Below are 12200 nucleotides of genomic sequence, written 5' to 3' on the forward strand. Positions count from 1 at the left end.
GAAATCTTAGACATAAACAATTTTAGTTAGTTAAAATTGCACAATAGGGCCGAATTCCACCTAGTGGCCGAACCCCCCCCTTTGTTTTTTTGTTTTTTTGTTTTTTTGTTTTTTTGTTTTTTTGTTGATTTTTGAACAATTTTCCTTTATGTTTGGATTATTTGTTGGTGATTTGTTTTTGGATATTAAGCTTTAATTAATTACCATCCTTGAATAAATGAAATTATTTTGAATTGATATTTTTTTTAGAACTTTTATGCATGTGACCAATTCAAATTAATTTTTCATTTTAGGTATGACTAGTGGGGAAGTTAGTAGTCTGACAGATAGTGCAACCACGCACACCGTATTGCGTGTACGCATCTATTTCACTAACTTCATACCTAAGAATGCACATCTGACAACCCTTTCAGGCCCATCCAACCTGATAGAAGGATATGGTAAGGTACGTATAATGTTGTCCAATGGTACAATCTTGACCATTACTAAGGCACTCTATTCTCTACATTCCAAAAGAACATTGTTAAGTTTCAAGGACATTAGAGATAACAATTAGCATGCTGAAACCCACGTAGAAAACGAAGTTGAATTTATGTGCATAACTTCCTACGAATATGGCCAAAAGAGTATTCTAGAGAAGATGGAGCGTATCTCAAGTGGTCTGTATACTACGACCATACACCCCATAGAATGCCACTATGTGGCCGGCCCTACTACTGGGACCGCGCACGAAATTACACTTTGGCATGATCGTTTGGGACATCCTAGATGAATAGCGATGCACCGAATCTTCAAATCAAAACACAGGCATCCACTAACCTGAAGCTTAGGTTTGATCCAAGGAATCGCATGTCAAACATGTTCCATGGGAAAACTTATTACTAAGCCTTCTTATGACAAGATTCATTCGAATCCTCCCATTTTTCTACAACGGATTCAGGAGGACATTTGTTGACCAATTCACCCTCCCTACGGACCATTTAGATACTTTATGGTTTTGGTTGATGCGTCCACACGTTGGTCACACGTGTGCTTGTTGTCCACAAGGAACGCTGCATTCTCCAAACTGTTGGCTCAGGTTATCAAGCTCAGGGCCCACCACCCTGATTATCAGATCAAATCTATTAGATTGGATAATGCTGGATAATTCACATCTACAACTTTTGATGACTATTACATGACGGTTAGAGTTGAAGTTGAACATCTCGTACCTTATGTTCACACCCAGAACAGCCTGGCAGAGGCTTTCATTAAGTGCTTACAAATGATTGCTCGATCGTTGGTCATACGTACCAAGCTCCCGATCGCTGCTTGAGGCCATGCAATATTGCACGCATCAATGTTGGTCCACCTGAGGCCTATTGCTACACAACCATTTAGTGCCTTTCAGTTGGTTACCAGATACGTACCCAACATATCGCATTTGCGCGTTTTTTGTTGTGCGGTATATGTGCCGATCTTGCCGCCCTTACGTACAAAAATAGAGCCTTAGCAAAGGATGGGAATCTATGTCGGATATGATTCTGCTTCAATTATTTGTTACTTAGAACCTTTGACATGCGATCTGTTTACCGCTCGTTTCACGGATTGCCACTTCTATGAGACAATCTTCCCGTCGTTAGGGGGAGATAAGAATGTCAATGTTCCTGAAGAAGACGTGAATTATCGTGGACAAATCCTCCTTTGTCTCATTTAGATCCCCGAGCCGCTCAGTCTGAAACTGAAGTGCTGCGCATATTAGATCTCCAGAGCATGCTAGATGCTTTCACCCATCTAGCGCGCATGACAAGATCACATATTCCAGCTGCGAATACGCCTACAAAGATGGATGTCCCAAATGTACGATGGACTTCCATCCTAGAAGCTCGGGGTGCCAATATTGGTGATCCACGTATATTAGCGGCTAGCCAATCATCTGCCTTTACACAAAAGCATGGTAGACCTCTTGGTTCAAATGATTCATACCCTTGGAAGAGGAAATCCACGACACAAGGTCGCGAAGAGCCTACCATGAATCTGACTATTGCTTACTCATTCTATCCAACTAATGAGGAAATTCTAGATTATGGAAACGTCCTTGAAGAGACGAATCCTCCTCCCGAGAATCGTGAGATTTCGATCTATTATGCTAGCTTAGATGATGTATGGCGTATAAATGAGATGATTTTCGACGATGCATTAGCATTTGCAATAGCTACTGAGATCATGTTGATCGATGACATTGAACCGCATTTTGTTGATGAATGTCGACGTAGAACTGATTGGTCAAACTGGAAATAAGCAATCCAAGTCGAACTCGATTTGCTTGCAAAACGTAAGGTGTTTGGACCTGTAGCTCCTACTCCTCCACATGTGAAACCCGTTGGCTACAAGTGGGTTTTCATTCAGAAGCGTAATGAGAAGAACAAAATTATGCGTTACAAAGCTTGTCTTGTTGCACAAGGCTTCTCACAACGCCCCAGGATTGATTATGACTAAACTTATTCACCTGTTATGGATGTGATTACTTTTCGCTACCTTATTAGTTTGGTAGTTTCCGAAAAATTGAGTATGCAGCTGATGGACATAGTAACCACGTATCTTTTTGGGGATCTTGATACAGAAATTTACATTAAAGTTCCTAAATGACTTACATTGACTGGTTCAAATATTTCCAAACCCCAGAACACGTTCTCAATTCGGCTGAGACGTTCACTCTACGATTTGAAACAATCTGAAAGAATATGGTATAACTGTATGAGTGAGTATTTGACTAGTTAGGGATATGTGAACAATGAACTATGCCCTTGTGTGTTCATTAAGAAGTCATATTCCGGATTTGTTATTGTTGCAGTATATGTTGATGATGTAACATCCCACATCTCCCAAGGGAGTGGATCCTGTAAGCCTTATATGTATATTCCCATCTCTACCTAACACAAAGCCTTTTGGGAGCTCATTGGCTTCGGATTCCATTGGAACTCCGAAGTTAAGCGAGTTCTCACGAGAGCAATCCCATGATGGGTGACCCACTGGGAAGCTCTCGTGTGAGTTCCCAGAAACAAAACCGTGAGGACGTGGTCAGGGCTAAAAGCGGACAATATCGTGCTACGGCGGAGTCCGGATGTGTGTCGATGAGGACGTCGGGCCCCTAAGGGGGTGGATTGTAACATCCCACATCTCCCAATGGAGTGTATCCTGTACGCCTTATATGTATATTCCCATCTCTACCTAGCACGAGGCTTTTTGGGAGCTCATTAGCTTCAGATTCCATCAGAACTTCGAAGTTAAGCGAGTTCGCGTGAGAGCAATCCCATGATGGGTGACCCACTAGGAAGTTCTCGTGTGAGTTCCCAAAAACAAAACTGTGAAGGATGTGGTGGGGGCCTGGGCTGGGATGTGATAGATGACATGAATCTCATCAGAACTCCTGAAGAGCTCGTGAAAACTGTTGTGCACCTAAAGTCAGAATTTGAGATGAAAGATCTAGGTAAGACTCGATACTGTCTCGGTCTCGCAATAAAGCATTTTTCAAATGGAATCCTAGTACATTAATCGAACAACACCTAAAAGGTGTTACGCCGCTTTAATGAGGATAAATCGAAGCATTCGAGTACTCCTATGGTTGTTTTATCGCTAGATGCAAAACGAGATCCCTTCCGTCCGAAGGAGGATGATGAAGAGATTTTGGAGCCTGAAGTTCTTTATCTAAGTGCGATAGGTGCTTTATTGTACTTAGTACAATGCACTAGACCTGACATCTCCTTCATTGTTAATCTTTTGGTAAAATACAGTAATGCACCTACACGCAGAAATTGGACTGGCGTGAAAGAGATCTTTCATTACCTTAAGGGTACTACAGATTTGGGCTTGTTCTATCCCTACGGATCCTCTAGTGATGCCGCACCCCTTGCTTCTCGAGTCGATTCTCGCCTTGTTGGTTATGCCGAAGCAGGATACTTGTCTGATCCACACAAGGTGATTTCTCAAACGGGTTATGTCTTTACTGTTGGAGGCACCACAATCTATTGGAGGTCAACTAAACAGACCTTAGTTGCCACTTCGTCTAACCATGCTGAAATTCTCGCCTTACATGAAGCAACTCGGGAATGCTTTTGGTTGAGAGCAGTTGCGGGCCATATTCGAAGCTTCTGTGATCTTTACCTCGCCGTTGATGTCCCAACAACAATCTTTGAAGACAACGCAACATGCATCGAACAACTCAAGAAATGTTATATCAAAGAAGATAACACCAAGCACATTGCGCCGAAGTTCTTCTTTTCACATCAACAACAAAAGCATCAGAAGATTGAAGTCACGCAAATCCATTCACAAGACAATTTGGTCGACCTCTTCACCAAATCACTGCCGAAGACGACATTTCAGAAGCTTGTTCATGGAATTGGTATGCATAAACTTTCTGAGTTGTAACATTGCTATTTCTCTTTGGAATTATGTCAAACTCAGAGGGAGTATCTTGAAGAATACTTGCTTGATCTTAATGTACTCCTTTTCCCTATGATTAGGAGCATTTTTCCCACTGGGTTTTTGCTACCTAACTAGGTATTAATAAGGCATCCACCTTGAGCTGGTCATATCCCTGATGATGTCTCGTAGACATTTTTTTTCACTTTGCATTTCTCACACATTTTTCCTTAGACTATGGATTTTGTCCCTACTCGGATTTTTGCCATAGCCTTAGGGTTTTTGCCATAGCCTTATGCAAGTTCCTACATTGTTGAGAATAAGCGTTGTTTCTTAAAATCAGTGCCGACGAGTCTACTTCCTCAACTTCTGCATGATGCTATATCTACCTTGAGTATTTACACACTCAAGGGGGAGTGTTGTAAACTTTTTTAGTTTAAGTGTGATTGTGTAAATCCTAGATTAGATTTTATTCTAGTTATCCTTTCCTATTACAACTTGTATTCCTTGGGGATGAAGGAATTTCTTTTCTCCTTTTACTACTATAAATAAAGGCACCATGTAGGAGGGATAATACACACATTCCCTTACAATTCTACAAACACATCTCTCTCAATCTCTCCACCCTTTCCGCCGGGCCCCTTTAACCTTGTCAGATAAAATAGGCTACAACATAATGGTGGTTTTCAACTGAAATATCAATTCCTAGTGGCATGACATAAAATGGCAGTAGAGTAAAATGCTGTCAAATTTGACAGCAGCTTCAAATCTATATTTAGTGAGTAGTAAATGCTTTTTATAATTTTTATTATTATCTTTGTTTTAAAAAATCTAATTACACTTAGACCAACTTCAACCTTTGGAGTAATTCCTAAAATTTCCATTCTATTCCCCCATTTCTTTCCAACCTTTGTTCTAAAATTGGGTTAAGTGTTAGAACCTAAATGAAACCCAAATACTAGCCAAGATTTAGCTCAAAATTAATGGTGGAGCCCAGATGTAAGAGTGGAGAAAGAGGACTGAACTGGACTCACCAGCCCAGGCGTGCGCCACTGGCCGCACGCGCTAGGTCGGCTCTGATAGGAGCATATTTATTCGACTTAGTTAGCTTGTTTTCTTGTATTTTCATAGTTAGTTTCTGTTTATTATAGTGATTTAAGCTATTTTCGTGTGTTTGTAGGTCCAAATGACAAAGTTGGCAAGAAAGTGCAATTTGGAGCATTTTGGAGTGGTTTTGGGCCAAGAATGAATAGCATATGCATGGAGCAAGGTGGATGGACGTTTTTGAAGTTCAAGAGGCTAGGAATGTGCTGAAAAGATGAAGAAAATAAATTTAAGACAAAGAAGATAAGGAATCAGCTAAAATGAAGGAACATTATCCAAAACCTTATCCAACCTTATCTTATCGAAACTAACCTTATCTTATCTTATCCTCTCCTAATCTTATCCTACCTTATCTCCAGCTGCAAAAGGAGTCTTTATCCTATTCTAAATCCTTCCCATCTGAATTTAGGAGTCCTAATCCATCTAAACTCGTTAATTCTTTTCCTCCCTAGAATCTGATTAGAAGTATCCTTATTCCTTGATGATTTGGAGTTCTAATTCTCCTCCTTTTTAGCCTATGCCATGCATGCTCCTCTCCCTATAAATATAAAGTGCTGCAGCAATCAGAAACCACCCACATTCCATCACAAATTTGTCCCATACATCCCTCATACACATTCATCCCATTGTGCTACGGCTTTGCAAGAAGATAGGAGACGAGACCCCTGGAGCCGTGCGCCATTCAAGACGTTGGATTGTTGGAGTGTTTCTAGGTGTATTCTATCTGTTGTTTCAATGTTTAAATTTAATCGTCTTTGTTTAATTGCAAACATGAGGAGCTAAACTCGTTTTAGCTAGGGGAAATTCAAAGCCATGAGCATATTTGCAATATGAATTGATTACTTATAGTAGCGATTTCATGAATCGTGAATGCAATTTACTTAACTGTTTGATTCTGAACTTATTCTTGTTTGTTGATTAAGGGTGAACACTTAGTTTGCATGCAGGGATTTGATGCTAGAATATAAGGGAATTTCACCTAATAGTTATGAACTTGTATTCACAAGTAGTGGAGGTTGCTAGTCACAATCGTGTTAAGTGAATTCCTGGCAGGAGTATCATGCTGTCATAGTTACGAATGCCTTGTCAATGCTTAAGATTTTCACAAAGCTTAATGATCTTTAATTGTATCTCTATTATGATGTCATGTAGGGAACTATTGAAGAATAATTTGGTTGCCGATGTGTTGTCCATCCAATTCAATGACTTAAGGAAAATCTGGGGCGTTGAGGTTCATGGTTTATTGGAAAAGCAACTAGAAATCGATTTGTATGCAAGTGTGTCATGTGTGGAGAAGAACCCTCTAGCTAGCCAACCACCCATATTTTCCCCCAAATTCGTGCCAAATTTGCTTAAGTTTTTAATTTACTTGTCTTTACTTTAAATTCGTCAAAAACCCAATCCCCTTTACTTTGTTGTGTCAAGTTAGTTAGAATCTATCCAATTTGTGTTTTTAAGTGTTTTAAGTCAAGTTAAAATCAATTTTCGTCCAAAGTCATCCTTAGTGTTAGTTTGGAGTCATTTTGCTTGTTTTGTGCTGTTTCAAGTAGTTTAAGTCAGTTTGGAGTCATAAGAGTCTAGTTTTATGTTTTTTAGTCTAGTTTAGTGTTTTAGAATTTAATTTGTGTAGATTAGCAACCCTTCTAATCCCCGGCCTAAAACGATCCCTACTTTCATATACTACAATCATAGGGTTTTAATTTGAGTGTTAGAATATTTCACATCAAATTTTGGCGTCGTTGCTGGGGATTAGTAAAATTGCTAATCACCCTGTTTTCTTTTTTAATTTTACTTTTCATATTTGATTTAGTTTTCTTTCTTTGATTTTATGTACTAGAGAAGTAAGACTTGGCAATTGCAAGCTCAAATAACGAATCTTACTTCTCAGGTAACGCAATATATCGAAAGGACCACAAGGTAAAGTGTCCCTACATTTGGTGCATCTTATAAGCAAGAATATCAAGCAAATCAACGTCCACAAAGAGGTTGGGAAAATGTGAATACCTGGGGTTATCAAGATCATAATTAATCAGGGAACAATTTGTTTTCGAACATGTACAATTCAGATTGGAGTGATCATTCAAACTCTATGTGGTGGGAATCTTAACAAGTTCAACACGAAGGCTACTGGCAGCCATATGAGGAGTTCTATTCAAGACCTGTGCAGCCACCACAACCTCATATACAATATGCCCAACCAAACTCAGGTTCGCTATTTGATAATGATCAAGCTATTCAATTACTAACTTCTGTATCGCAGGGATTACAAAATCAAAATAATCGAATAGCAAACCAAGACAAGGAGATGAGTGACATGAAGAAGCAAATAAGGCATATTTCAGAGTTCCTTGGGCAGTTTAGAGAACAAGGCAAACTTCCTAGTTCAACCGTTGTGAATCCGAAGGGAGGATTCGAAACTGCCGACGCTATCACCTTGAGAAGTGGCATGGAGGTTGGAGATGAACCCAAGGCGTCCAAACCAAGCCAAAACATGGATGAACAGCTGCTGCTCGAAGAAGAGAAGGATAACAAGGCCACGACAAGGGAAGAACCACCCTTGCCGCAACCTATCCTAGCCTCAACACCTTTGCCGCAACCCCATATGCCCTATATGTCGTCCACTACAACCAAGGTAAGCCCAAATTCAATTCTTCCTGACCCCGTTCCACCAAATGTTCTTATTCCTTGTAGGATCATGCAATCCAAGGAAGAAGAGAGTGAGAAAGGCATCTTCGAAACCTTTCCAAAGAATCAAGAGCAAGAAGTGGATGGGGAATGTCTAGAATTCATCAAAGAGGATATACTTGAGACGACAATTCCCAAAGAAGTTGGATTTTATGACACGGGACAAGTCATAACTCTCAAAACATCAAATCTGGCTGAATTTTCTAGTCCTACAACGTTCGAAGGGATGTTTATTCTTGAGTTCATGTCGGAGCACACAGGTAAGCCACCTCCCCGAATTTCAATTTTGTTTTATACTAATATGTTGTTAATGATTCAGGCACCCACTCTAGAATTTAAACCATTATCGGATCATTTCAAGTATCACCTCCCATTCAAGGATCAATTCCATGTCGTGGGTTCCAATGAAGCTTAAAAAGGAGGTATCGTCTGACTGGAAGATGTTAAAGCAAGCTCTTCTTGGGAGGCAACCCATGCGTTCATATAAAGAAGACCTAGGAATCTCCGGCTCCATAACCAGATTTGCGTTCTTAAACTCTACTCTTTATTGCTTTTATTTTGCCATGATTGTCATGATTGTTAGTTGTGTTGTTTGCTTGCTTGCGTGTGAGTTTATGTTTAAAACATTGAGGACAATGTTTTGTTTAAGTGTTGGGGGGGGGGGTTAACAAGTGTTTTTGTTGAAAATTCGTAGGATTTTACCACCTAGCATTTCTATAGTTGTTTTTCACTGTTTTAAAGTGTTTTTAGTGTGTTTTGAACTGTTTTAGTGTGTCTTGAAAGAAAAATACGAAAATTTGAAAAAAAATAGAAAAAGTTTTGAAAAACCCAAAAAGAGTCGTTTTTGTGTGTTTGTGTCTTAGGGTACCTTCCAACACAATGATGAGGATTTGGTTTTTAATTGCATGACTGTTAAAGAAAGCTACAAACATGGGTGGAAGTTTGATATGCTCTTTGGTTAATACTTGGTTGTAGTTGTCATTAACGAATTCACATGTAATCACAAAGGAAAAAAAATCAGTTTTTGTAACATGCTTGAAGGAAGGAACTCAAACTAACGCTACAACCCTGAGAGACTTGAGCCTATACGTTATTTGGAGAGTTATTAATCTGTAATTTGTTGTTTTCTAAAGTCGTTGTATGATCTCATTATTCTTTGCCTGGTTGATACTTAGAATGCGTTTTATCATTTTAGTTCCAAATACTAGAACTCATGCCCATTTCATTCAAAGCTTAAAATTGAGTGCATAACATATAATAAGATGAAGTTGTTTAGTAGTTACCACCAGAGCCAAAAAGCCTTCATCCCATGCATTTGTTTTGTAGGTTTAACCCTTTTGAGCATTATTTAGCCTATTTTCTTTGTTAGCAACATTATCCCAACCTAGCCTAGAATAGGACTATCCATACCCATGTTCTTAAAGTATAGTGGAGCATGACTTAGAGGGAATTCCTTTTGATCAAACATATTGCAGAAATCAAGTGTGGGGGAAGGTTATGTACACGAGTAGAAAGAGAAAAGAAAAAAAAAGAAAAAAAAAAGAAAAAAAAACGTGAAAAAGAAGAAAAAGTGGAAAAAGAAGGAAAAGAGTTCTAAATAAGTGAGAATGAACTCACAAGTATTGGTTGTTGAAGAAAGGGTCCAAAAGTTTGAATTTGGCCCTAAGTATTGTGTGAATCGTCCCTTTGTGTTTAAAGTGGAGTTATGCATTCAAAAATGAATTCTAAGTGTCAATTTCATTACTTTGCTTACTATTGCTTTAAGAACCTTTGTTTATCCTTAACCTTTCTTTGTTAGCCAATACCCTTAGCCCCATTACAACCCTTAGACTTCTATCTTAGGTGTTATGTGTTTCAATAATTTGGAGTTTGGGATTGGTTTGAGCATATGGTATCCCTGGTTCTAGCGTCTAAGTAGTGGCATTCCATTCATGAGATCATATATATACATGCATTAATAATTCCAGAAAGTGTTTTCTTTGCTTATAACATATGTGAGTGGTTAGTCTACATATTTACATCAATCTTCTCACATATACCTAGTATAGGGAGTTTAGTTAGAAAATCCGTGTGAAAATAGAGAGTATATCCGGTGAGGAATTGAGCGAATTCTCTAAGGCATGTTACTACATTCAAAATGTTGTTTTAATTGATTAAATGTGAGCTAGTGAGTGGTGACTGCGCTTAAGTATGTGCTCGAGGGTAGGGATTGCTAAAATCTGTAGGAGTAGTGATTTTTAATGTGTCATGTTTCATTGGAAATCTTTGAGGCAAACGTTGGAAGGTTTAAGTTATGTTTTGTTTTGTTTGTTTCGTTTTGCTCGAGGACTAGCAAAAGCTAAGTGTGGGGGAATTTGATAGGAGCATATTTATGCGACTTAGTTAGCTTGTTTTCTTGCATTTTTATAGTTAGTTTCTGTTTATTACAGTGATTTAAGCTATTTTCGTGTGTTTGTAGGTCCAAATGACAAAGTTGGCAAGAAAGTGCAATTTGGAGCAGTTTTGGGCCAAGAATGGATAGCACATGCATGGAGCAAGGTGGATGGACGTTTTTGAAGTTCAAGAGGCTAGGAATGTGCTGAAAAGATGAAGAAAATAAATTCAAGACCAAGAAGATAAGGAATCAGCTAAAATGAAGGAACATTATCCAAAACCTTATCCAACCTTATCTTATCCAAACTAACCTTATCTTATCTTATCCTCTCCTAATCGTATCCTACCTTATCTCCAGCTGCAAAAGAAGTCCTTATCCCATTCTAAATTCTTCCCATCTAAATTTAGGAGTCCTAATCCATCTAAACACATTAATTCTTTTCCTCCCTGGAATCTGATTAGAAGTATCCTTATTCCTTGATGATTTGGAGTCCTAATTCTCCTCCTTTTCAGCCTATGTCGTGCATCCTCCTCTCCCTATAAATATAAAGTGCTGCAGCAATCAGAAACCACCCACATTCCATCACAAATTCGTCCCATACATCCCTCATACACATTCATCCCATTGTGCCGCAGCTTTGCAAGGAGATAGGAGAGGAGACCCCTGGAGCCTTGCTTGCCATTCAAGACGTTGGATTGTTGGAGCGTTTCTAGGTGTATTCTATCCGTTGTTTAAATGTTTAAATTTAATCGTCTTTGTTTAATTGCAAACATAAGGAGCTAAACTCGTTTTAGCTAGGGGAAATTCAAAGCCATGAACATATTTGCAATATGAATTGATTAATTCCAGTTGTGATTTCATGAATCGTGAATGCAATTTACTTAACTGTTTGATTCAGAACTTATTCTTGTTTGTTGATTAAGGGTGAACACTTAGTTTACATGCAGGGATTTGATGCTAGAATATAAGGGAATTTCACCTAATAGTTATGAACTTATATTCACAAGTAGTGGATGTTGCTAGTCATAATCATGTTAAGTGAATTCCTGGCAGGAGTATCATGCTGTCATAGTTACGAATGCCTTATCAATGCTTATGATTTTCACAAAGCTTAATGATCTTTGATTGTATCTCTATTATGTTGTCATGTAGGGAACTATTGAAGAATAATTTGGTTGCCGATGCGTTGTCCATCCAATTCAATGACTTAAGGAAAATCTGAGGGTTAATAGTGTTGTTCACGGTTAATCTGGGGCGTTGAGGTGGTTTATTTGAAAAGCAACTGGAAATCGATTTGTATGCAAGTGTGTCATGTGTGGAGAAGAACCCTCTAGCTAGCCAACCACCCATATTTTCCCCCAAATTCATGCTAAATTTGCTTAAGTTTTTAATTTACTTGTCTTTACTTTAAATTCGTCAAAAACCCAATCCCCTTTACTTTGCTATGTCAAGTTAGTTAGAATTGGTCCAATTTGTGTTTTTAAGTGTTTTGAGTCAAGTTAAAATCAATTTTCGTCCAAAGTCATCCTTAGTGTTAGTTTGGAGTCATTTTGCTTATTTTGTGCTGTTTCAAGTAGTTTGAGTCAGTTTTGAGTCATAAGAGTCTAGTTTTGTGTTTTTTAGTCTAGTTTAG

Source organism: Malus domestica, chromosome 07 (assembly GCF_042453785.1).
Source record: "Malus domestica chromosome 07, GDT2T_hap1".
Taxonomy (NCBI): Eukaryota; Viridiplantae; Streptophyta; class Magnoliopsida; order Rosales; family Rosaceae; genus Malus; species Malus domestica.